Raw genomic sequence first — 24,755 nt, 5'->3', positions numbered from 1 at the left:
TTGTTTTGTTTCATTTTAATTGAGATCAGAAATACCTTCTAGGAAGTTGTTTATTATGTGGCCTAAGAACTAGATAGAACATCAGTGCTTTGACTTAATTGTGTTCCCATACTGAGAACTTAGCTGAGTGGTCTTCAGAATTGCCCATTACTGTTGCTTCAGGTTGACTAGAGATAGTAGTTTTCTTTGGGAAAAGGAAAGTGATGGAGGAGAGATGTGTGGTTTGAAAAGAGTATAAGAAAGGAATCAGGCAATGGTATGAAGGGAAACCTCTTCTTAGTATAGGTCCTAGCTTCTTTGAGGGGTAAGAGCCGTTCAATATACTTCAAAAAGAGAAATTTGGTGGAAAAAAAGGATTAAAAAAAAAAAAGAGAGAGAGAATTATTGACCCAACATAGCTGTGAGAAAATGTGAAAAAGTGAAAACAATGGAATGAGGCAGAGTAACTTTTGTCTTCTTTGTCATGTAATGTTTTTCTACTAAGAAATAATTATCCTTTCCTTTTCCCATTTCTTTTATGGGAAAGCAGGAGGAACAGTGACAGATTCAAGCATAACTACTCCTTTTCCTGGAGGGAGCCTTGGGTTCCTCTTGGTGATAACAACTTGTCCAGCTTTTGCACAGACACCTTTTGGCCTTCATCCTTTTCTCCTGCTTTCCTTTTCTCCCTACACAGGTAGCTATCTCCATTTTGGGTAGTGATCTTCTACCCTCTCCATAGGCTTGGGCACATCAACCCTGATCCAGGACTCCAAAAATGGCTCTGAAAGTGGCAGGAAATGGTTTTTCCCAAAGCGCAGGGCAAGATATCAGGAGGGGAACTTCTGGCTCCGTCTCCATCACAGTGTGTGGGTCATGATCTTCTTCCCAAACCCATTGTTTCTCAAGTATCGCTTTTGTCATTGCATGCTGTCATCAGTAACTTAAATTGGTGTTTTATTCAACCTAGTCTTTGACTAGTGAAGAGGCATGGAAGAAAATTGAAATGCATTTCATTTTTTTTTAAGTATTTAGATGTTAATATGGTTAATGTTGCTGAAGAGCCTCAGATGCGGATTTGCTGTTCAGTTAAACAAAAAAATGGTTTGTATTACTCAACTCTAGAGCATTTCTCAAGTTTCTTAACTGTCTGCAAGTCTCAGATGTGTCTTAACTCCATATTAAGATGAGGTGAAAGTGTCTAACAAGCTTCCTCTATGTAGTCTTTCCTTTTTCTCTCTCCTTTTTTGCTTTATCTCACTTTATTTAACACAGAAAACTGAGTGCGTGCTCTGAGTGGGAATTCCTACTGTTTCAAGGTGGTCATCAGTCATAGCAACTGGAGAAACAGCTTCTGGATGCACTGGACATCAAAGGAAGTGCCTGGATGTGTGAAAAAATGACTTCCTATGAACACCACCAAGATTAATGCATTTTCTTCTAGCAGTTGCAAATTTGTCTTGCTCTGCTCTTCCCCCACCTCTCAAACTGTGTCATTTTAATCAAGTTTCTGTAAAATACTGTTCTAAATTGTTATACTCCACAAGACTGATTACTAGTTACATGTAGAATGTGAGAAAGGAGAAGGGAAGCTAATTTTATTATTACCTCAGGAGACTGTATCCACTTTGTCTTAAACCTCAGTATGTAAGGTCACCAAAGAGAGTGTTATTTTTTGATAAGCAAAATAGGTACAATATTACTTCTGAAACAGCTAAGTGATTTGGAAGCTAAAGCACAGTCATCTTGTAATCGGAGTGGCTCCAAACTGTGGTGTTTAAGGAGAGGGGGCAAGCCCTTTTTTGGAGTGGTCTGGACTTAAATTTTGCTATTACTTAAAATGTATCATTTTGAATGCCAGAATGTCTTACTGAGTACATTCATTAAAGCTGTATTTCTACCTCATCCAGCCTTTAAATATGCTCATACATCCTAGTAATTACACCACTGCCTCTTTGTGCTAATAGATGAGTTTAGCTGTCATTTTGATATTTTAATGTTAGTCACTATGCAGCTCACAAATATTTAGATAAATAAAATCCCGAATGTCAAACCTCCCACCCACATAACAAAGATAATATTTTTGATCCTGTATCTGTTGTTCATTGCTTTAGCTCCATATAAATTTTTATCCTGATTGTAAAATCACCTGATCATGCATTTGCAATGCATTTCTATTGATCTCAATTTTGAATAATTTCTTTCACAATGGCAAGGGTAATAATCGTATTTATTTTGGCATATGCATTCAGTATATGCCCTCCCTGCTGTGTAAACATGCAGAGAGCTGGTATTAGAAAGATCCTGCTTTGCCTGTGCATGTGTCTGAAAAATAACAGGTCATAACTGGTTGGAACAACATAAAGCATGTTTACTGAAGTAACTGACAGGGACAAAAAATTGTTCCCTGCAGGGTGTGAGCATGCAAGTCTGGTACAACACACAGACAAAGTGAGAGGAAAACACCAGTGTCTTGCCTTGCAAGTTTTTTTTGCCTCAGTGCAGACAATAATTGTGAAAAGCTATGACCTGCAACCTATAAGGCATCAAGCCCCTTTAAACTCCCTAGAGATTGCCTGACCAAACGTTTCTCCTCAGTGCACAAGGATTTGGAATGGGTTTGCCCAGTGACCCCAACCATTAGCTGCTTTTGTCCTCTCAAATATTAATTAAGAGGGTTCAAGCCACAAGTGAGAGGTTGAGGAGCCTGGACTTGCTAAGGCAGAAAACCGGGAGGATTTACTTTGCACAGCTTAGTAGCGAAATGCATGTATTGATGTCAAGGGAGTCCAAGTTTTTAAGGACTGGGCAAGGAACCAAAAAAATCCTGTCTGTGATTTCACTCTCTGGCACACTGTGCAGATATAGTCTGCCCATTTTACCTTTTTCATGTTAGTCACCCTACTTGCAGCATGGGGGTAATACCTGGCTAATGTTGTTATGGGGTGACTTCATCAGCGTGGGTGAACATTCTGAACATAAAGAAAAGCCAAGTGACAGGAGCTTAGTTTTATTAAGCCATCCTACTTCCTTCTGTATCTGACTGAGATTTGTTTCATATGTACCTACCTAGCTGCCTCTTCATACACACCAACAATTTGTGCAACAGAAATTTACAGTCTATTAAAGAAAATTTACACTCTCTTAAAGAACAAGGAGAAACATGTAGGTGTGAATTTTCAATGCTGTTGTAGCAATATATTTGTTTGCACAGATATACTTCAGAAAGAGATGGAATTTTGTACAGTGTTTTATGGTGTTCTAAGAAACAATTGGAGCCAAACGCCTGTACATTAATTAAAATCTTTTGTTGCAATTTTATAGTATCATTTTTATTTTTTCTATCATGAGTGGAGTAATCTATTAATAATTTTTTCTCATGATATGTCTTGTATATTGTATTGTTACTTTTATTTACCAACACGTGTGCTTAACTCATACCTTGACAAGGCAGACTTCCACTGGCCCTTCTTTTTCTGCCTCAGTATTGTCAACTCCCCTATGCCTTTTGATATATGGTTTTTGCTAAGCTTTCCAAAACCCTTATTAACTCTTGTTTTGTCTCACCCCCCCCCCCCCCAAAACATCTAGTTCTGAAGAAACCTTATTTTTTGACCTCATTTCAGCCAGGTCAAAACCCACTGGATGCAACAATAGTGGAGATGCTCCAGGAATAAGACTTGGGGCAAGAATGTGGCTTTAAAATATTATAAAATATTGACCTTCAAACATCTCTGGAATGACAACTTGATAAAAATTTGTTTGATAATACTTCAGTTTACTTCTTGCTTGAGGTCTGATCTAAAAAGTCATTTGAGTGAATCTTTCCTTTTAAGTGAGCACACTGTGAAACTGGCTCTGATTGAGGAACAAAGTTGGACTTGGACATGTATTAAAGAGAAATTATGGAGTTTCTGAGACTTGAGTAAAGAGAGCAACCTCCATAGTGAAACTGTCTATTTAACATTAGCAACACATGGCTAAAGTAAAAACGCGTCACATGCACTGCATATCGTCTAATTTCATCCCCTTGAGAGGGGATACATAGGTCAGTAAGATTTAAATTCTGACTTAATTGAGCTGTTGTTGACTGAAAAAAAGTTTTAGAAGAGAGAGCGAAAAGCCAAATACTTTTGCATCTGTTATTTTCACGAAGAAGAATGTTGTTTCGGCTTTCACAGTTCCACAACACTGTGTCTTTGTTGCGTGTATTTGTTTGGCTTTCTGTGACTATTTGCCATACAGATCAGGACATGATAGTAGTAGTAAACTCTTTTTATGTCTATTTTTGTTTGTAATTATCTTGAGCTTTTCTTGTTTGTACGTGTTAGATTCTAAAACATAGATGAAAGATAACTTACTGAAAAAGTTTCTATTCTCTAGTCAAGACTTTTCTGCAGCTGCCTGTAGTAATTGGAAGAACTTACAAAAAAAGTCAGAGATGAGCAAGCGATTGAGGACAGATGTCAGATGATATGAATGACATTCTATGCTAAGTACAAATAGCTCTGAAAAATGTTGGTTTGTTTTCTTTTTGTTGATCTCTCTGAAGGAAAATGATGTTAATGTTTGTGAAGCAGCCTACTTGCATAATGTAGAAGTATTTGCTTCAGAGGAGACTTGAGGTTGATAGCTGTTCTGCCCACCTTGACACAGGATCACCTGTATGCAAAGAAATTTTGCGAGTTTTTCTTATGTATAATCTTTACTTTTTTTGCTGGAATTCACATATCGTTATTGCTTGTTCCATCTATTATAAATATGGAGAACAAATTGCTCACTTCCTCATTGTAGCAACTGTTTAAATATTTCAGGCTACTATGTTGTGTTATCTTTAACTTAGGCAACAGTTCATGCTTTTCAGCCTTCTGAATACTCTTGTGACTATTCTTTCTATTCTCCAGTTACTCAGCATAATTCCTTTGATATTAACCCTGAAACAGGATACCATGTTCAAATGAGGGCTTTGTCAGCATTAAACAGAGGAATGTGGCTACTTCACACATTTTCCAAGCTACATTTTTATGGTTTCATCCTAACATGGTATTTGGTCCTTTCACAGCAGTATAATGTCGTTGGCTCCATGATCCAAAATTATTTTTAAAAAGTTAGAGAAAATAGGAATTGTGCAAATAATAGAGCAGAAACTACCACACTTGAAGTACAGCCTTCTGAGACCCAGAGTTAGATATGTGGACAATACGACTCCAAATGGTGAAGAAAGACCATTTGCATTCCTGCATGGAAAGTCACAAGTGCTAAAAGGAAATGGCTTCCTTCTTCCTACAGCTGAAATAGAGATCTATGTTCAAATGATACCTGAAGCCAAAATCCAAGCATTAATACAATTTTACTGAAACTGAGCTGGTTGAGTATCAAAATCTTTCTGCTGTTTCCTAGCAGGCTGCAAATTTATCTATTAGATGGTTTCCTGTGGTGACAACATGTACTTTGTACAAAAGGACGTGAGCTATGTTCAGGGTGTAATGAGTCCAGGCCAAGAAAGAAATCAGGGCACTGCTCTTCAGGTCTGTCTCTTCCAAGTCCTCATCCTATTCATGAGCATTGCTCTGAGCTGTAAGAAATTAATAACACATTCAAATGTAGTACTAGTGTTCTTACTGAGTGAAACACAGTGCTCTATCTCTGTTGCTTGTAGTCTGAAGAAGTGATGTAGGATGTACTAGTTACAATGCATGGTACCTGCACTATAGGCCTGCATGCCTTGGATAGTAATCTTGGTTTGAACATGTCAAGTAAATAACCCTTTTTCTCTATGAAGGAGTGAGTGGTAAGGAGGGTTTTGTTGTTGTTTGTTTGTTTTCTTAAGCTCTTCTAAATTCATTGCTGGTGCATGGAGATAACATCTCAGCATCTCAACAGAGTAATGTTTATCCAGATAGGCCTAATATGTGACAGCCTGCTTGGGCCTGCAAATGCACAGCTTCTTTATACTCTGTGGAAATCCTGATTAGTGCTGTAAGAAAGGCTTGTGTCTTCCCCGAGTAACTTCTCCATAACTGATGCCGTCATTACTAGTCATATTAGCGGAGAGTTGCAAACCACAACAAACATGATGGAAAGGCTCCGTCTGTCTGGCACAGTTACTCGTAATCAGTTTCTGATCATGCCAGGTGGGGTGGCTGGCTCTCATGTGCTTTATCTTCTCGACAACAAAAAGTTATTCAGCAAATTAGTGCAATACATTGATTTTTTTCTCCAGTGAGGTGTTAGGAATGAAATAAATGTCCTTCATTTCACCTGTGTAGGATGGTCATTACAGCTCTAGATAAAAACAATGTTAATAAAAAGGGACAATTATTGCCAGTCCAAATGCCAAAAGCAAGAAGTGGTCAATGTGGTCTTTTTTGTTTTCTCAAGGGTGTCGGTACAAAGAATAATGTAATTCTAGATAAAATTTTAAACTGTTTTTCTCTTTGCTATTGTATACGATGCCATACATTATTGATGAAAGGTCACAGAATGTAATGATACTATCTCCCTGGTGCAGTCTTTTAACCATGATTCTCTAGGGTATTTTATAGAGTATATATAAAGTCCTGCACTCTGTTACTTTTCTCTCTTGTTTATGTTGATTGGTCTATGCCAGCTGTTCAAGTAATGCATATGTTTTTTTTTCTCTTGCAGGCATGCTTTTAAAGGTGCTAGAAAGCACCATGTGGGAGTTTTCACAGACCTGGACAAACAAGTATCAGTGTGATCTGAACACAGGAGTAATTTTGCTAAGATTATCACTGTCAGCTTTCATGATGAAAGAACCAAAGAGAACTGAAGTACAACTCCTACGCTGCTGAAGCAGTCAGTCATGTAGTGTGGAAAAAAAGAAAAAAGCACCTGCCACTGGTGGCTACCTCGTTTTTATATCCAGCTTCTGCGGTTTTCTCAAGTGTTGAACACTACAAGAAATTCTCTTAGAGGAACAGATGTGCTGGAGAGTAAGTAATGAAAAACAGAGTTTCACTTTAGGTTATTCAGTTGAGTATGTTTCATCTGGATAGGCACAATAAGCTGTCATCTGATGAATATTTGCCTGCCGTTTTCAAAACAGATGAGAAATATAGTGGTGTTCCTAGGAGAAAAATGTTATTACTTTGGAAATTTCTGTTGGCCCTTAGCATGGAAATAAAGGAATTACTCTAGATGATTTGAGAAAAATGTGCTACGGCACTGGCGTGCTGAAGTTGGAGGGTCTGAGCCAGAGGAAAGTTGAGGAAAACCTGGCTGAATGAAGGTCAGATTTCCTTGTTTCTGTTTGTTAATATTAAACAAAAGCTTTGCCTGATGTGTTACACTTGTGAGAAGAGTGGAAATATCTCCATTACTCAGCACTTCATCCCCTCAGTTGGTGCCCGCAGAACTCGTGGTGTGGTGAGATCTATCTATGATCACCAGGATGGGGGTTCTTTGGTGGGGAAGAAGTGGCAAGTTGATGATGTGAGTCAAAACTCACTAATGGCTGAGGTGGGTTTATGAGTGATTTTTACATCTGTATTAGCAGGGGATAAGTCTCAGTGGTCCTGGTGAATTACCTTCTGCAACCTTAAGTAAAAGGTTCATTTGGCATAGCTGAGATAGCACTGAATTTCTTCTTTTCACTTAGAGAATAACAAAAAACTTTTACTTCGAGAAAATTTGCTATGTGTTCTGGGATCACTGCCACAGCATACATTCTCATGCAGATTGCTTTTTATCAATAGTGCGGCTGAGAGCCTTGAGAATTTTCTTAGTAAAAGTTAAGGTCTTAAAAAACCTCTAGCCCAAACTTTAATCATATTATTCTTATTCTGCTGCAGATCTACTAGAATTCTTAGGCACATTAGAGACTTTTGCACAATAACTAACAATTCTTGTTCTCTCACAAAGCCCTGTCATGATAGACTTAAAGACATTTATGATATTATCAATAAGCAAAGCTTCTGCCGAACAGCACAACTACTTTACTATCTTTTCCTGTAGGGAATTATAATAGCACCATGAGGATTATTATTCTATAGAGAACAGCTCTGCTCAGTCAAACACAGCACCTAATTTTACCTTCAGTTTTTTTTTCTGCGTGCATGCACAAAGATTTAGTTATAAGCTGTACATGACTATTTTATGAGTTTTTTTTACTTCATAGCTCCTGAAATTATTATTTGTATAAATAGTAATTGTCATGGGAGATTTAGAAAGAATGGGGATTCCTGTGTTACACAGAAGTTTATCACTCTGAAATATCAGATCTCCTAACCTCTTTCATATATGTTGCAAAATCTATATTAAAGTTGTTAGATTTTCTGCTTTGATCCTATGGGAAAACTGTTCTTGAGCCTGAACTTCAACTCCTTAATAAATGAGAAACTTTCCTCTGTCTTCCAGTATAAACCCATTCCTGGCTAACTCGTATTTTTTATTAGTAATTGGCTCTCGTATAACATTTTTGCCCTTATCTCTCTCTGATAGCTCTGAGATTTAGTAGATGACAAAAGTGACTTGTTTTACTTGGGATTAAGGATGAGTATAAACACAGACACTGTATCAAACTTATGGAAAACATTTTCTATTACTTTTTACATGACTCTGTCTCTGCATCCCCAACCATTAAAGTTTAATTTGGCCCAGAGTGAAATGCTTCTTTTATAACTGTTTCAGTCAAAACGATTTTAACTAAATTTCCATTTTTTTTTTTTTTAGGATTAAGTATAACATTTAAAAGCAAAAAAACAACAAGCAAAACAAAACAAAACAAAAAACCCAAACAGAATGTTGTTGTCATTGAAAACATTAAAATAAAACTTTGCAACTTTTCAGGAATAATTCATTTTAAAAATAGTATGATATTCTTCTTCTTCTTCTTTTTTTTTTTTTTTTTTTTTTTTTTCCTTTTTAAGGAGAGGACACTTGCATCAGTAATTTAGTACAAGTTATGAAATGCTCAGCTACAAGCCTCCATAGCCATAATATCCTTTTGTGTGTAGTGCCAGTGAGTCTGAAAAGTCATTGACTGATGTTTCACAAAATATTTGTAGGTACTCTACTATTTGCAAATGCTACATTAGTGGCTGAGAAATTCCATCTGCCCAGGGTAGCTCTGTAAGTTATTTCAGATAAGTTTTGGTAGATTCCCCAGACAGGGAACTACAGAGAACATGAGTTTTGTGTGAGTAGTTCTTAGTATATTTCTGGTGCAGACATTGACTTTCCTGCTGAAGGGTTGAAAGGTGGTGAAACAGCCAGCTGTACATAGCCTGCTCCAATCAGCAGGTCCCAGGGCAAGGCAGGAATGTCTTGTGCAATGGGAGACAGCTGTGCCATCCTCTGGCAGTGTATCTATATACTTCAGGGAATTTTATGTATGTGTAAGAAAAAAGGATGTCTTTGGAGCCTTGTTTCACTAAATAGTTTTGTAGTGCTTGTTGATATTCGATAATGTAACCTTTTTTTTTCTTCCAAACATCTGTACACTCTGGTTTATTCTGTCAGATTCCTAATTGAAAAGTTTCACATATTTGCAAATTGGGCATGGGAGAGATTTGCTCTGGGCTGCTGATTTTAATGGTGTTATCTGTCATGGCAGCTCTTGTGCCATCTCATATTTAGCTATGTGTTATTACAGATGACAGTGAATAATATGAGAAATTCCTTTGTATAGTGTTTTCAAAAATTAAAAAAAAATGCAGCTCAATGCCATGAAAATAACAGTCTATTTTGAAAATAAGTACTTAGGGAACTTCACGTCTTCCTTTGGAGATGCTTGTTACTGCGAGACCTATGTGTATGGAGACTAACATGACAATTAGCTTTGCATGGGTCAAGTGCAGTCTGCTTGAGTGATGTGATCACTCCAGAGTACTTGCTGACAATTAGTTTCATTGGTATGTGCTGTATTGTAGGGGCACCTGGGAAACCTTGCTGTGATTATAAGACTCTCCAGCCTAGTGCAGGCAAGACCTTGGCCCTTGGTGTACTGCCAGGTGACTTGCTCCTGTTCCCTAAGCTGAGGAAGAAAGGACTGAATACGAGAAATGAATATGCATCTGGCACATGACTGGATCCACTGCTCAGCTGTTAGAAACTTGGCTTTTTATATTGTATAATACTTGTGACAGCAGAAAGATCAAACTTACAGAAGAGATATTTGTTAGAGTTGGTGAGAAGCAGCCACTTAGCACTGAGTGAAAGGCAGTACAGATAAAGTTGCTGCATTGAAAAATTCTGATAAAAACCACACTGAACAGTAGGAAGCATTTAACAATCACTGTGCTTAACTGCCCTGTCATCATTTACATAGAGAGCTGTTCATAAAGGGGATGGAATTACAATGGAGGAACCTGGCAAGATCCTGAAAGCTGTTCTTCTTTTAGCCTTCAAGCAGGAATGCATCTGGAATGTATATTTCCACACTGTTCTGTATAAAGCTTTAATTTTGAATTCACATATGGTACTTAATTTGCATTTTTCATACAGTCATTAATGCTTTGGTGAACTCGAAAGGTCTAGAAAAGTATTCAAAGCCTTGGATACTTCCCAGAAATGTGCTTATGCTGTACTGGCCTGGAAATTTGGTGTGAAATCTACAGATCAGATGCTGACCAGGGATTTTAATTCTTTCTTTGTGAGGTATTTTAATAATAGAAGGCTTTTTCTTGTGCTTATTTTATATCTTGGACTAGTTTTCATGCCTCTGAATCACTTTGCTATTGATATCTTTTCAGTCACATTTCTAGTAGGGGCCAAATAGAAAGGCAATGGCAAAAGAGCAGGACGCTAGAGGGAACTGGAGGTCAATGTACATTGAAGGAAAAGCAGCAAATTTAGGGATTGAAACTACCCTGGAAAAAAGCTCCTGTCGTAATCTAAGTCAGGAAAAGCAAGTTATAGCCATGGTAAAGTCAACAATAGGCTGCTATCCACATCTACAGCTACAAAGGTGATCACAAGACTTGCAAGTAAGAAGGGACAACAGGTGAAATACCCAAATAACAGATTCTGGCTCATTTTCAGGGGAGTGCACAAGATCAACAGGATTTAGTTGCTAAGTTTGGGATTTACTATCGGCCAGACAGCCATCCAGTAGTGGGGACAGGACAACAACCTTAACTAGCAGCACAGAAGTGCTGGATAGCATGGCATGCTGTCTTTGCCATGTGGTAGGTAGTCATTGGTAGGAAGATGTGACTCGCTGAAGGCAAATCTTATAGAATGAGTGTAATATTTCTTAGTCCCCCAACCCAAAATAAATCATAAGATATCATGAGAAAACTCATTCTCCTTTTTCTTCTCCTATTACAGGAAGCAATAAATACTTTCAAATTTGAGAGAGGAGCAGTGAGATAGTTGACGAGAGATGCAGTAGGACTTCTCCCCTCATACTCCTCACCCAGAGGTAGTGCACTATCTGTTTTGTGTTGCTTTTGCCTTTTATCTGTGCAGCTATGATCTTCAGATCTTCATCAGATATCATCAAGCTGCTGGAGCTACTCTGCTGAGTGGGAGTAGGTGATTTGTTAACTGCTTGTCTTGGAGTAAACTACTTGGCCATGCAAGTTAGTCTGACAAAAGAACAAAAAGAAGAAAGTAATTGGTAATTACTCCCCTTATGCCTTCCCTTCTCTCATTTTTTTTTTTAAAGGGATACTTTTACAGCAGTGTTGTGTACCTATTTAATCACTTAGACCAGTTGATGAAATAAAAGCTTTTGTCCCTTGGCCCCCTGCAAATTATTCTTGTTAATTATATTTTAATTATCCTTCCATCATATTTTCTGATGCCACTTCCATAATTTCTACATCAGTGAGTGCAGACATGACAAATCTAAAAACTTATCCCAGAGAAGAATTGCTGCTGCTGTGCTGGTTCCAGTGGAGGAGTAAAACATAATGGGTGACTCAGAGGGAGTCAGCCCGGAGTCCCCTGGTGGCTCATCTGTTTTGCTATGGGTAATGATCCCTCATTGGCACAAGTATGTGCACATGCCTATGGTCCGATGTGTGATGTGTGTGGGGACACACTTGCACAGTGTGTGCATGCACTCATTAATTAGCTCAAATTTCACTTTAGTTAGCTAATTTTTCAGGATGGCTGACAGTATATTAATCAAGAACATGCTTAAGCAGATTGGTTTGTCATATCTCTCCCTAATCCTAACAGACAGGAAAAGATCTGCAGTGTGGAAGAAAAGACTGCCGATTGCAGTGGTCCACAGGTGGATTCTAGAGGACAAAAAGACTGAATACATTTTTGCTGTTGGAAGTGTGCAGTGAGGATGTAGAAATTTTGCTGTTATATACATTGAGATTTACAGAACCTGTATTCAGAAAATATAAGTCCCTGCACAACTTCTCTGACCCTCACACCTCACTGTTTTAAGTAATAGTAACCAAATTTGCTGGAAGATAAAGATGAAGTAGAAGTAAAACCTTAAATATGGATGTACAATTGAGAGAAAGGAAAGGAAGTGGAAAATATTGTATCTTTCCCTAGGGGCTAGAGATACTATATACAAAGCATTTTCAGCCTGTGTGACAAAAGTAAGTCATGACGCAAAGAAATAACTAGGCATAGTATTTACATCACAGTGCTTATTTATTCCTTAAACTGCACCCACTGCCTGCCTGCCTCCCTCAGCAAATTACTTCCAAATAGATGTTTTACTTTACTGGTGTTCATCAAAATTTTTTGCCAGGTGTCTTATGCAAGGAAGTTCAACTTCTAGTCTGCTTGCAGTGATTCACCACTACTGTTTACATAAGGTCTGGGCTTGCTACTTGAGAGGCACGCTTCTACAAAGTGTGATTATTTTCCTCTTTGATAAGTACTTGCACAGGCGCAGCTACCACTAGCCACATGGTGCAGTCCCCTTTTTATTTGCATGAGGACTGTGCACACCTGTGAGAGAGAAAAGAGCATTTTTTGTAGCATACTATGAGATGGATTGGGTGCTGCAGGGCAGTAATCCAATATGGCATTGATTTTTGTTATGTAATATTTGGTAATCTCAAATTATTAAAAAGGTTATACCCCCATAAAATGTATGACCTAAAGCTTAGCTATTCTATTTCAAAGTGCCCCTCTGTACCTGCTTATTAAATGAGTAAAATATCTTTTAAATATTAGCAACTGGGCAGCACATACAACTGCCTGAGTTTTCTTGCTGCTCTGAAGGATGAAGGTTCCCTTTGTCCTTAAAATTTGCTTTCTCACATTTATCAAAAAACGTAGTTACAAACTCTTTTCATTTCTCTCATTTTCATTTCTCTCATGAAAATCCCAGGAGCTGTTCCTAGCGGTAAGTAATACAATGAAGAAGAATTGGCTGTGCTGAACTTTCAGGTGGAAATGAGTTTGAAGACTCAAATCTGGGCAGATTCATGGCTATTTTCCAGGAAGAAAATGAGAATAGTAATTATGAAGAGCAGACAAGAAATGATAAAAAAAATGAAGAGATGAACACAACAAACAAGTTGAAGGAAATAGTATTACTTAATTCTGAAATGGTACAATAATCTAACCTCTCATGAATTGGAGGTAAGGGGAGGTGGTGAGAGTTCAAATAGTACAAAATAAACAGAAGAGTGAGATGTGAGATAAGACAAGCAAAAAAAGAAAGACTGTAATTTTAAGTGACTTCAGATTCTAACATGGTTTTTGTTGCCATTGCAACAGTAGGTAATAAATGAAATGCAGATGGACACTTAACTAACAACTATTTCTTGCACAACTACTAGGTCAGTAATTCAACCTACATGTGATTCAAAATTAAGTCTGATGCAGATTCATGATCAGAATATTTTAAATCCAACTAACCAGATCACAGATCCTAATGTAATTACTGTTAATATCCCTTGATACTAAAGGATGTGTACAAGACCAACATGCATGGCTCGATATAGACCTAAACTCTCCAGGGGAGAAGAATGTGAGATAAAGTGAGTAATTTAGCAATTTATTATTTATTTTGAATGTGCAGAGTCATGTTTTTTTTCTGGGATTTTTTCTACTGCGGTCAGTTTAATGACGTTGTGAACAAATGTGACACCCCTGCAAGCCTTCTGTAAGTGAACGGTTTCTAATAAAGTTGTAACAGATCAATCATCAAAAGGTCTTGGCAGAAAAATCGGTAGGTAATAAAAAAGATAAAGGACACTGAAATGATGGGAGTGACATGTGGCAGGATATTAGGTTTATGAAGACAACTTTGTCTAATAAGAAAAGTTAGGTAGTAATACCAGATGGGAACAAGTGGAGGCTTCCTACCACTGCCAGAAATGCCTGATGCCATTTCTGAGTACAAAATGTAATGGTGGGAATGGCAAGTGCTTTCAGAAAGAGACTCTCTATAAGTGTTAGATGTGCTTAAACCAAATTAAATGAACATGTCGATTATGAAAAATTTAAGGATAGTCTGTCTATCAAAAAGGTGATGGTTGGAGTTGCATTTAAAGTGCTGACCTGAGCCCAGACAATGTGTTTCCACTCCAGAGCCACACCACAGGCTATCCAGTGCTCTGTGCTTCCCACAGCAGACTCTGCTCTCCTCATGCCTGTTTGTCGACAATTTATGGGTTGGTCCGGCCTGGTTCCGTGTGGGGCAGAGGGATTTTTTTTTCAAAATCCGTGCCTCCGGAAAAGGGAAACAGGGACCCCCCCCCCCCCCCAAAAAAAAAAAAAAAGAATAATTAAAAAAACAGTGGCAACGATCTGAGGAGAAACAAACTAATTTATTAAATATAGTATCGGAATGCACGATAACACACTATAATACAATATAATTCAATATAATTGTTAATAAAATCAAATATAATTGAGAGAAGGATTGTCCGAGTGCTAAAGGCCTTACACTAATACTGAAGCCTTGCGTGCAGTCGGGAGCAGCAGCGAGACGATCCGAAAGCGAGCACGACAAGAAGGCAGAGGACTCAGTTCAGGTGACCTACAGGCCTTATATCTGTTCCACTGAGCAGGAACGATAACAGCACTCGAACAGTCTTCTGGGGAACGTAGTTCTTCTTCTCTTCTGGACAAGTACCCGGAACTAGAGCATTTGCTCTCTAACTCCCAGTACACTGCATGATGTTATGATGTGGAATACTGATAACCAAAAATCATAAAACCATGACACTGTTGTTACACTGTGAGTGGTAAAACAAAATCAAGACCAGCCTAACTGTATGAATTGATAGATTTTCACTGAAAGCACTTATTCTGCAAGAATTTGTGTGCAAATATGTGGAAGAACATATTGTCCTGTGGAAACACACAGTCCATGTTATTTCAGATGGTGCATGTATGTTGAGTGGGGGATATGTCTGCCATTTCATTGCAAGACAGCTGCACAAGTTTTTCTTACAATTGTACTCACTTGATTTGATTCCAGCTTTGTTCATCTGCATCTCACTAATCTTTCTCTGATGCTTACATCTCCACACTCCTTTCCCCTCTAGCTCCTTCTTCTCTTGCCTGCAGCTTTCCCTCTCATAGCTGCTACCATGGCTGCTCTCTTGCTCTGCATTCCTTTATCTTGCACCCCTCTCCCTTCCTTCTCTTGCCTTCTCCAAAAAGTTCCTCACCCTTTTTAAGACAAATAGATCAAACCTCTCCTGTCTGTTACTTCATGGGAGGATACCTGAACCATCTCGTTTGAAAGGTTGCCTCACTGTTTGTACACTTTTTTTCCTCATTTTTACCACTATCTTAGGTGATGGTGAGAGGTGGGAGTTGCTGTCTCTGTTCCTCCCCAGTTTTCAATTTAAGATACTTTTCCCTCCTTTCCCAACTCCTTCTCTTTCTCTGAGTAGCACTGCTTATGATTTTTCCTCTTTCCTTCTTCCTGGTGCTACCAACAAAAACTAATCAGTTTTGCACCCCAGCTTCAATTTTTAGTCTCTCTTTCTACACACAGAATTGTCTATTGTCATAACTAACCTCCACATACCAGTAAAACAGGTTTTCTTAGGAAACTTCTGTCTCACTGCATTTGCCTTCTAAGGTTGGTTCAAAGCTGTTTCTAAGTCTTCAGAAATGACATGATACATATAAAGACGTTTCATTACTTGTCCACAGAATAACTGCAGGATGAAACTTTACAAAAATCAGTGAAGAATATGATCCGAAAAAACTACGTATACATTAAGTCAAATAGCTAATCAACGGTAGTCATATTTCTAATGTTTTGGGCATAATCCTAAAAGCTGTGGATTTTTTAAATTATTACTCTTTATTTTTCTTATTTTATTTCACAGTGTTAGATCTACCCTGCTGACAGTTACTCTAATCTGGAATATGGCTGCTTACTGTGATGGAGGTGGATTTTTTCTTCAATCAATGCATTCTGTAGCAGTACACTTCACCTAGTGTGCTGCTGGAGTTTGGTAGTTTGAAAAAGGTCTTTCTGAAAGTATGAAGAAGGAACATGGGGGAACCATAGCTTTGTTCCCGACATCTTGCTTTTGAGACAGATGAGTGTACTAATTAGTAAAAGGCATATTCAGGAAACAGAAAAAGGAAACAAATTCTGGTTTTGAACACACAAGATTTAAGAAACTGCTCTCCTCTCCAAAACTTTTCCTTCTCCCCGCATTCCTAATTCAGTAGAATGAGATACCTAAATATGTGCAACAGGGATCATTTCCAATGGAGACATATAAAGTGTGGACAGCCCTACTGATTCAAACAAATTGATTCTACAATGGATTGGAATAGAAGAATTATATTTGAATCCTTATTTGCTAAAGAGAAGAAGCAGATAAGCAAGACTTCCAATTGTCAAACTATATTGTTATATTATTAGTAGTAGTATTCTTAAGTAGGATTTTCCTTCTCTCCAGAGCTCATTCTTACCGTTGTTGTTGCTTTTTCAGTGTGTGGTCTTAATGACAAGTTTGTAACATTTATGTTTATTTGCATGGCAGGGGCCTGAACTGCCGTAAGAAAGCACAATATTTTTAAAGGAGAATTAATAGGAGAAGAAGCTGGATCATAGAAAAGGAAATAAATTATTCACACTGTCTCAAGCATCAGAAAATTATATTTAAGAAATCCTGCAAAGCACATTAGTCTTTTAACAAATGCTCTCTTTCTGCAACTTGATTTTTTTTTCTGTCATCAGTCTCTGTTTTATTTCAGAATAATACAATGAAGACTTCACAGTTTTATATTCTGACTTAACCCTTCAGAAGTGAAATGCCACACAAAAACAGAATGTGATTGTCAAGAGAAAAGCCAGTGTAAGTACTGCTTGTGCAGAGAATTTAAATGTGGGCATACTGCATTGTCTGAGACCTTCAAAACCAGATTGCTGACAGAACTTCTATGCGGCTAAGGTTTATTCCTAAGCCAATTTTCACTCATTACAGGGGTGACTCAGTAAATGTTTTTTTTAGTTTTAAATGTATGTTCACAATCAATGTGACTAATCATGACCTTAATAACCTGGATCATTTGGAGCTAAAATACAGAGTTACTATTTTCCTTAAATGATATGTTTAACTTCGAAAACACACAGAAATCTTGAACAATTAATTACATTAAAATAGGGGTGGCCAGCAGGGAAAGGTAGGTGATTGTCCCCCTCTACTCGGCTCTTGTGAGGCCCCATTTGTAATACTGTATCCAGTCCTGGGACCCCTTGCACAAGAAAGTCACAGAGTTCTTGGAATGGGTCTGGAAGAGGGCCACTAAGATGATCAGAGGACTGGAGCACCTCTCCTGTGAAGAAGAGCTGAGGGAACTGGACTTTGTTTAGTGTGGAGAAGTGAAGGCGCTGGGGAGACTTCACTGTGGCCTTCCAGTACTTGAAGGGAACGTATAAACAGGAGGGGGAACGGTTGTTTACGGGGGTGGATAGTGATAGGACAAGGGGGAATGGTTTTAAACTGAGACAGGGGAGGTTTAGGTTGGGTATTAGGACAAAGTTTTTCACTCAGAGGGTGGTGATACATTGGAACAGGTTACCCAAGGAGGTTGTGGATGCCCCATCCCTGGAGGCATTCAAGGCCAGGCTGGATGTGGCTCTGGGCAGCCTGACCTAGTGGTTGGTGACCCTGCCCACAGCAGCAGGGTTGAAACTCGATGATCACTGTGATCCTTTTCAACCCAGGCCTTTCTGTGATTCTATGATTCTATAACCAAAGTCAGCTCTACAGCCAGGTGCCCACTTTCATGTTTATTATTGAACTTACATTGATTACACTTTTTCTGCTGTATTTGACTTGCTGAATATTGTTTTTGTTTTTAAGACCGAGCAAGAGCCAGAAAGTTCTTGATAGAATCATAATTTACAGCCTCTTTTTCCTCCTAGTGCAGTGGAACTGGATAACAGGAAAGTTTCCTTGCTCGATAATCCAAGCCCTCCTTTCTCTTTTTGTCTGTCTGTCTCTCTCTCTCCCTCTTGCAGCCTGCTTTCAATTCAAAAATCCTCATAGCTTTCTTGCTGGAACCCACAAGTACTCCTTGTCCTGTCAGACCTCTGGCCACCCTCTGTGTTTATGCATCTGGCATTTTAGGCTTTGGGTGTACAATGAGATCCTCTGCAAACAGCAGTCAGATCTCTGAAGTTGCAATATGTTCACAGTGAATATGCTTATTTCTTTCTCCATGTAATTCCGTTTCTGACTGGTATTATGTGTAGCTTGCATTTTTGGCAGTAGCAACTTTTCCTCTCGTTCACAGAGAAGCTTAATTGCCTCTCACATTTCTCTCAAATAATTGGTAATCCTTCCAAAAACAGAGGTATAAAATCCATCCCTAGGTATAATAATTACATATATTCAAAGCATATTACAAATGTTCAAACTTAGTACTCAAGCTGAAAATGATATAATCATGATAAATATGGCTAGAATGATCCTTGTGAGATCCTCTGGCCCATCCTTCTCTTAAGACAGATTCAGTTATACTGAGAGCCTTCTTCATAAGTGTTTGTATATGCTGTTCTTAATAGCATCCCACCCAAGTGGGTCTGTCAGCTTCTAACATGGTCCTCTATTCCCCAATTATCCTTCTAATTAAACCGATCTCTCCTTCAGTCATTTATCTTACATCTTCTTTCCTTAATCTAAACCCATTATTTACATTTTTTTTCACCAGTTTTTCCTTCCCCTTTTATGTATTGAAAATCATTACACTGTGTTTTTAAATCTTCTATTCGGTAAACTGAACTTCAACATTTTTCTTTTTGGACACTTTCTGATTCACTACTTCATTGACAATTGGCAGCTGAAAGGAAATAACGTGCTGACTGATCTTTAGCCTTTTTGAGGTGTGTGGAAAACTTGGACAGAAGAAGCTCCACTTTATAGGTAAGAGGGCTGCATGCTGTTTCCTTTTTAGCAGTGTTTCTGATGAGTTGCTCTGCTTCATAACTATACACTTGATTGTTTTTATGTAACGTAACAGTTACTACCTGCTTCTATTGAATTGCATGCTTTATGTGCTTATATATGCTCCAATTAATGACTTTGAATTTGAAATAACTTACAGTTCCCTGCTCCTCTGAGACAATTATTTTTCTGTCCAATCATGAGGACTCAAAAGCACTTGATAAGTTGAGCAAGATACTTTAAAGATTCTCAGTTATATAGGAGATGAGCCTATTGAATTACCAATGTAGAGGCATAATTTCCTTGGGATGACTTATACTTGTTACTGAAGAAAAAAAAGTCTTGGGCAATTGTTCTACTAGATGCAGAGTAAAATCTTATTCAGCACACTAAAACACCTGGCCATTAGTCAGAAGTGGAATGAGTCATGATTTGCTGTGTGCTATGAGTTTCTTAATCCCACTGAAAGTCATCTCTGAGGTCTATTCCTTGCCTAAACTCATCAGCCTTTGCCTCTAAGTAAGCAAATCTCCTTCTCTGTATCCCCATCCTCTTTTGCTACTAAATGGCAGCGAGGTAACATCTTCAAGCAAAAGGGAGCTGTAGAATCGTAGAATCACAGACTGAAATACTCTGAGTGGAAAGTATCATTAAGTCCAACTCCTAGCTAACTAACCTAACAGCTTCCTGCAATTCACCTGGGACCTTGGGTGCTGTCAGTCATTTTGTTACAACCCACCTTACACAGCTGTGATTTTCAGAAAACTACTACTGTGTGTGCCAGCCTCCCTGACTAAGATTAGAATCTTTCTCTTTCAGTCTTTTCTCTCTGTTTACTGGGAAGCTGCAGTATCCTTTTGCTTTCTATGACTAGTTCCTATTGGTTCTTGTTCAACCTACTGTTATGAAGTGGAAAATTCCATCTTGGGGGCTGTCAGTGATATAGAAGAATTAATAGAAGTTTTAGTTTCCATGTGATCGGTGGGAAAGTTTTGTTATTTGGCTGTAGATTACATGTGCAGCTAGAAAACAGGTTTAATTCTTTTTCCTTTGTACTGGAGGATTTTCCATGTTTATTTCAGCTTCTGTCCTGGACACAAAGCTTTTAGTACTTCCTATAGGACTAACTAAAAATTTTTGAGTGATTTTTTTCATCTGTGAAATTCTGAAATTTCTGCTATCACTTTGCTTTCACAAATTGTCTTTTTAACTAGGGATAACTTCAGACACAGAATCACAGTATGGTATGGGTTGGAAAACTTTGCTCCTTTTGAAGGCTTCGATGGATACGCGGTCACCTCAGTCCCCAGGTGGGGGTCATAATGAATTGAACTTATCTATTGCAAATCAGATACTGCTGATCAGGTTCTCTTTGCAGTGCCTACACAGCACTACTGTGTATACATGTAAATTACTCTCCTGGATTAGTACCTGTTTGATTGACTTGACTTTGTTTTTAAACTACATTATATTTTAAGATCAACAATGCCAAATTGAAAGATATTTTCCCTTGGAGTAACTTACAATTTCCGCTGCTCAAAACGGGTAACATCAAGCACCTGGAGACAACTTTATATCTCTTTCAATAAATAAAAAGTTTGACTTTAAAGTCAGATTACATTTTGCCTTGAAGCCTTTTCATAAATGGATTTTTTTTCCTGCTTAGAAGACAAGTCAGTAAAGATTTATGATAACTTCTCTCAAGAGATGTCTTGCTTCTGTAACTCACCTCCTTAAAGAGATAGTCACAGAAATGATAGCTGTATTCTACACAGGAGGTTTGGAAAATTATTGCCATTTTCTGAATTACTACTATGCTTTGAATTTGAATGTATTTTTAGATACTAACCCCTTTACTGCTACATTACATTTTATTCTAGAGGTCACTTCTAACATTTTTAGTACTCTAATGTTAAGTCTTTGAGGGGATGGGGGGGCTGTAGTCATTTGCTAAATTTGATTTCTCATAGCAGTGCACTTATGTAAAGCAGACCTTTAGTAGGAGATGATGCAAGGCATACAGAAGAAGAAAGCTATGAGAATTTTATGGATGTGAGATTCAATAGGGACTTTCTGGTATGAACAATATCATTCCTGGCATGTGTAGTCCAGGATGTTCTGTCAGGGAGAGCTTGGTAAAAAAGCCAAAAGAAAGCTCTAGCTGTTTCCTTCCATGGGGACAGAAAGCAGTTTCTACATTGTTCATACTTTTTACTTGAGCAAGATACAAGGATACCCTGTCAAGGTTCATCTTTTCCTTGCTCAGTTTTCTGCAAGGAACACAGGAGCAGTCACCTGTAAGGAGCAGAGCTGCATCCCCATTCTCTCTGGTCTGTGGCAAGAGGATGAAGGCCCTCTACAGAGGTTGTATGAAGGCTCACACTACATTTGTATCTTGGGACCACACCAAGTGTATGCGTACAGCTGAGTGCAGTGCACTATAGGAAGAACCACACTGCGCTATGATATGTCTTTGGCTTGCAACTCAACAATAGGGATACTGTATTTGAAAGCGGCTTTTTAATTGTCTTCTGTGAGTGAGGTTCTTTCCAGTGGTGCCAGTAGTGTTTCCAGTGGTCACGACTCTGTGCCAGCATGAGTGTCCACAGTCTCTTGAGTCCTTTGAACGGCCAAAGTTTAAATTAGCATTGATCCATGTTTCCTGTTTTTACATTCTTAAAATGAGTTTTCTCTAACTAAAATGACTTCTGTTCAGTGATGTCATTCCTGCACCAGCCTGCACTGCCAAAGCAGTGAGGAAGGTTAGCCTTCAAGACCTTTTACTACATTTATCTATTTCATTTAGTTAAAATAAAATGTTTATTGTTGGAGCTGTTGATGTTTGTCTGTAGCACATCCAGCACTGCTGGAAATGCTATTCCACAGAGTAGATCACGTTCTTTCCAACTGACTGGAGATTTCCAGAGTCCTTGCATCTCTTGCAAAAACTGTTTAATAGTCAGATGTGCTTGAAGTTTCCTTCTGACACTTCTTAAGCAAGGAGGAATGAAATGGGCCAGAAGTAGTAATTTCTATATGACTCTCAGTGGGTATGCTTATACTAAACTATTAGTAGGAGAGAAGGAGGCTGTTCATCAGGGATGTTCACTGGGAAATATCTTGAGTAATGGGCTGAGTGATGAACGTACTGCATCTGGGCAAATGTTATGGCAGTGGTTTAAATCAGGGAAAATATGGCACGGTGTAACACAACCTAAGTAAGTCATGGACTCCAGCATTATGGATTCGCTCCAAAAAAGCTGACTCATTTCTTTGAGTCTCTGGCAGATTCATGCTGCTGAATTCATGCTTCATGTGTATCTATTGCTTATGAAGCAGGATTTGGTCTGTGGGTTAGTAAGTAAAATTTACAATTCCAGAAACATGAAACAGAGGAATGAGTCTTTAAACAGGCATATGTTGCACATCTTACCAAAGACAACTATTTGCTACAAAACCAGTGCATTGCAGATGTTGACCAGTCTCACCTGTTAAACCTGGCAAACAGCAGAAACCTTTGTGTCTATGTACCAAAAGAGCCCCCAGCAAATGGATCAGGCCTTGCAAGCTTATATGCTATTTTGGAGTTTAGAATAAAGTTGAATTACTGCACAGTAATATCATTTTAATTATAAAACTCATACCTTATACCCTATATACCTTATACCCTATATCACTGTAACATCTCTACTTTCACCTAACCCCAGACATCTGAAATAAGTGAGGGTTACAATAAAGGCCAAAGTTACTGAATTTCCTTCATCACTTTAACTTTAAAACAATACTCAGCTAAATTGGTACAGTGTTCTCCTGGGACGTAAATAACCTAGGATTCAACTGCTGGCCAGATAGCTTAGGAAAAAAACCCACCCAATGATCACGGAAGGGTTCATTCTTAGATCAACAGAGGCATGCACAAAACCTATTTGAGCTAATAGGTTTGCAGGCACAAATCTGGCCACTTACACAGAATTGTGTTTACCACATTTGTATTTCTTCATAATGAATATCTGCAACTTTTCTCTAAGTCGATAGAAGGTGTATTTTACATGCTTGGGACATACTACACATCTATATGAATATGTACAGAACGAATTAGGCACCATGCCCCCATCCTGGAAATGGTCAATACCCATGCCCTTTCTCTTCAATGGAATCTGAGGATACTCAATTTTTAGCTGAATGGAGTTAATAAGCAATGAGAGTAGATATTTTTAGCTGCATGAACTCGGATCATTAAATGTGGAGAAGGCTACAATGAGTTGAGGTAAAAGATGTTACCTCTGAAGGAAGGGATTTGCCTTGGATTTTACACTCAGAATTTAATAAAGGTGGTACTGTAAAGGAAATAATATGTTCATATACCTATATAAAGATACAGAGAAAAAATTATATTACTATATATACAATGAGAAATATTTCTCATTTAAATTCTGTTTTGTTTCAAGAGCAACTTATATAGCTATCATTTCTTTTCCCCGGTTTATTGCCTGTTATTTGTACTGCGGACTACATTAACAGATAGGTTTTTTGCACTGTCAGATCCTCAGATCTGTAGTAAGAGACCATTTCTGTCTTTCAGAAGCTTAAAATGTGTGTATCCTGCTGAATTCTCCTGGTTTTTTTGTGGGGAAGTGAGTTGTGTTTTGTTTATGGGAAACTAGTTTGATAAAAACCTAAGTCTCTCTTGAGGCAACAATAGTTTTATGATATAATCGAGCAACAAATTCAGAAACTAGTGCTTTCTCGTAACATTTGCTAATTTTTGCTGACTGTGATTAAAATCCTTTTATCTTGCGAAAAGTAACCCAGATACACTGTACTGAGCTATACAGTTTGTGCAAGATGAGCAAATTATTACCATATAGACTGGAATATGTAACATTACCTTCCTAGCCTGCAACCAATGATGTGTAAAAGTAAATTTACGTTCCAGAATAGCTCTATTAACTTTACATAAGAATGTGTATTTCCAGCAAATTCTATGGCACTACTCTATAGCACTACTCTTGCACATAAAATTATTCATATCTATAATTCCCTGCCAGGCTCCTCATGTTTGTACCACCAGGGATATGGATCACAGCTCTTCTAAAGAGCAAGGGTATCAATTCTTAGTAGACCTTTTTTTTTTTTTTTTTTTTTTTTTTTTTTTTTTTTTTTAATGCTACATCTGGTATAAATATTAAATAACAGTTCTTAATTCTTTTCATGATTTGTGTTTAAATCTATAAACTTTTTGCTACGTGAGGTGTAGGCTTTTTATTTATTTATTTACTTTAGTGTAAAGAAATTGATTTGGGGGCTCAAAGAATTTAAGAAAAAACTAATAGAGCGTAGAAAACCAGTAGCCAAATATGTACTATAAGACAATAAAAAAATAATTGATGGGGATGCTGGCAGCCTGTGGCTTGGACGAGTACACTCTTTGCTGTAAAGAACTGGCTGGGCAACAAA

General features: G+C 38.0%; 1 long non-coding RNA gene across 1 annotated transcript in view; it reads left to right on the top strand.

The window, feature by feature from the left end:
- Nucleotides 1-24,755, top strand: part of LOC101747613 — a 156,881-nt gene that overhangs the window by 56,473 nt on the left and 75,653 nt on the right. Inside the window, exons 3-8 of the long non-coding RNA XR_005858640.2 lie at nt 6,628-6,935; nt 11,272-11,365; nt 13,253-13,907; nt 16,221-17,204; nt 19,195-19,277; nt 20,513-20,608. This is a non-coding gene — a long non-coding RNA (uncharacterized LOC101747613). The remainder of the gene's footprint in view (nt 1-6,627; nt 6,936-11,271; nt 11,366-13,252; nt 13,908-16,220; nt 17,205-19,194; nt 19,278-20,512; nt 20,609-24,755) is intronic.

This window comes from Gallus gallus, chromosome 3, assembly GCF_016699485.2.
Source record: "Gallus gallus isolate bGalGal1 chromosome 3, bGalGal1.mat.broiler.GRCg7b, whole genome shotgun sequence".
Classification (NCBI taxonomy): domain Eukaryota; kingdom Metazoa; phylum Chordata; class Aves; order Galliformes; family Phasianidae; genus Gallus; species Gallus gallus.
Note: the sequence above shows the minus strand (reverse complement) of the source record. Positions and strands in the feature narration are given on the sequence as shown.